Source organism: Malus domestica, chromosome 03 (assembly GCF_042453785.1).
Source record: "Malus domestica chromosome 03, GDT2T_hap1".
NCBI classification, from domain to species: domain Eukaryota; kingdom Viridiplantae; phylum Streptophyta; class Magnoliopsida; order Rosales; family Rosaceae; genus Malus; species Malus domestica.
In genome coordinates, this window is record NC_091663.1 from 35,888,925 (window position 1) to 35,892,202 (window position 3,278).

Here is a 3,278-nt window from a genome sequence, read left to right on the forward strand (position 1 = left end):
ACATGTTTTTGGTATAGTAAATATCTCATTTAATCGATGATGTTCACCGGACTATGTGAGTGTGCCACGTGGCCCTCATGGTTTGGCTTTTAGGAGATGATTGATCAAATATTTCTTTGAGGCGACACTTTATGTTGAGTAATGCAAGATAGATTAAATTTGGAAACATAAACATAGATAATTGATCAGATATTCCCGATGATGTTTGTTCACCAGACTATGTGAGTGTGCCACGTGGCCCTCATGGTTTGGCTTTTAGGAGATGATTGATAAGATATTCCTTTGAGGCAACACTTTATGCTGAGTAATGCAAGATAGATTAAATTTGAAACATAAACATAGATGATTGATAAGATATTCCCGATGATGTTCACGGGACTATGGCTAATTGTTTTTATGCTATTGTTTGGTGATGTTGATATGTATGAGTTTCACATCGAAGAAGTAAAATGTTTATAGTAATTTAAACAACTTGGAATTTCGTTCATGGACGGAGTTAATCAAGGACTATTGGGGGCAAATGCCGCTACTCAAGTAATTTATTATTTAGCTACATACAACAGATACACACACACACACATATATATATCATCATTTGAAATTATCTCCATTATCATTTGAATTTGGATCCTCCCGAACCTTATTTTTCGAAGTTTAAGGATGAAGAAATTTGGATCTTTGGCTTGTGCAAAAGAGAAATTGGAGCACTTAGTTTGTGCGAGGTTGGCTAGTGGATTGGGGATAGTCGGATTCAATTTGAGTGGTCCAAATTATCTAGTCCTTGGACTCTGGATAGTTGGATCCAGAGCAAATCTCAATTGCTATTTTAGTGTTTACAAACTTCAAAAACTATACCATTATTGTATTTTAGATGATTTAGTTTATGACCTCATTTCGAAATATATGAGCCTTGAACTAATCACATTTGTTACTCACTTCTTAAACTTTGATATGTATTATCCTGGTTGATTAATAGTGGATTGATTTAGGTATAAATTATCATTTAGAGCTTTGACTTCAACTTTCTGGTGTGTGTGTGTGTGTTTTTTTTTTTTTTGAACAACTGATATCTACACTAAGGGGTGGGAGAATGCATTAAGCCTTACAATGGGCTAACAATAATGTAGTTCAAATTCGTCTTCAACGAGAATCGAACCTAAGACATCTCACATACAATGTGATACTTTTCTTTTAAAACGTTTTCACTACTCGTAAATTTGTTTTCCTAAGAACAAAATGTGTATGTTTTTTACTAACAATACAAAAGGCAAGACACAATGATACATATCACTCAACAATAGCACAAGTTTAATTTAAGATATAACCGTCTCAAAGATATATTAGATCACTATATGTAAGATCTAATTTTTTATTTTTTTTTTGACAACTCAGTGATACTTACTATGAAAAAATTGAAAATTAATATAATTTTAAAAGAAAAGTATAAGTTTTTTTTTTTGGTCAAAAAACAATATAAGCTTTGGGTCTAAAATTTTTGGTGCACTGAATATACTTTTAGAAAATTCAGAAAAAAAAAAGAAAAAAAAAGAAAAGAGTTTCATGCGTGCGTCCAACGTGATACCATGTGGCGACAAAGGGTTCCGTCCCAAAACACCAGGATAAAATTTCGATTTTATCCTTGTCACATCCTTGAAACCACGAACCTACCATTGAGCACGACACGGTTTTCGTCCGGTAGTGGAAGGCACATGACGACATTTTTTTGTCACGGGTAAACTGCTATTTGACTCCTTGAACTATTATTTCAGTTGAAATTAAACCCCTAAACTATTTTTTTGTAAATTAACCCCATGAATTATTTGAAATAAGCCAATTGACCCCTTACCGGTATTCCATCCACTATTTCGTCAGATTCAAAGAAAAATTAGTCATTCCTTCATCAATTCTTACTCGTCAAACAATGTAATTATGACATTTGAAAACAAAATAATGTGTGATAACAATGTGGATGGTCCGTTATGTAAACGTTTGGTTTTTTTATGTTTTCTCATTATGCTATATAATTTTGAATTATTTTGCGCCCATGTGTCAAATTTTATTGGTGGTTATAGCTGACAAGTAACAATTAAAGATGAAATGACTAATTTGTCCTTGAATTTGATAGAATTGATTTTGCAATCTAACAGCAGGGGGTTAATTGAATCATTTTAAATAGTTCAGAGGGTTAATTTACCAAAAAATAGTTCAAGAAATCAATTTCAATTGGAATGATAGTTCAGGGAGTCACACCGTAATTTACCCTTTTTGTCGCTGCCTGAGGGGACTATTGACGAAGCTCTTTTCAACAAAATAAAAAATAATAAAAGTTATTTATAATGGAGGCTTTGAGTTTTGTCGTATTATCTGGAGTGTGTTCAATCCATCGTGGGCTACAAACACGTGGCGATTGGATACCTCTAGAGTTTTAAGGACAGGGCCCACCTGGGAGGGCCTTATTCCGAAAGGTTGATACGATGAACTTGGTGGTGGAACCCCCTTCGAAGTTCCTCTCTCGTGAGAAATTTTTCAGTGCACCACAACTCTGCACCAAGCATAAAAATATAAATGATTTGAATTTTTATTTATAGAATTGAACTATTTGTATTATGATGTTTGTTGTACTGAAACGTGTTTTTGGTATAGTAAATATCTCATTTTCCCAATGATGTTCACCGGATTATGTGAGTATGTCATGTGGCCCTCATGGTTTGGCTTTTAGGAGATGATTGATCACATATTTCTTTGAGGTGACACTTTATGTTGAGTAATGCAAGACAGATTAAACTTGGAAACATAAACATAGATGATTGATCAGATATTCCAGACGATGTTCACCAGACTATGTGAGTGTGCCACGTGGCCCTCATGGTTTGGCTTTGAGGAGATGATTGATCAGATATTCCTTTTAGGCAACACTTTATGCTGAGCAATGCAAGATAGATTAAATTTTGAAACATAAACATAGATGATTGATTAGATATTCCCGATGATGTTCGCGGGACTATGTGAGTGTGCCACGTTGCCCTCATGGCTAGTTGTTTTTATGTTATTGTTTGGTGATGTTGATATGTATGAGTTTCACATTTAAGAAGTAGAATGTTTATAGTAATTTAAACAACTTGGAATTTCGCTCATGGACGAAGTTAATAAAGGACTATTGGGGGCAAATGCCGCTACTCAAGTAATTTATTATTTAGCTACATACAGCAGATACATACACACACACATACACACACATATATATATCATCATTTAAAATTATCTCCATTATCATAGTG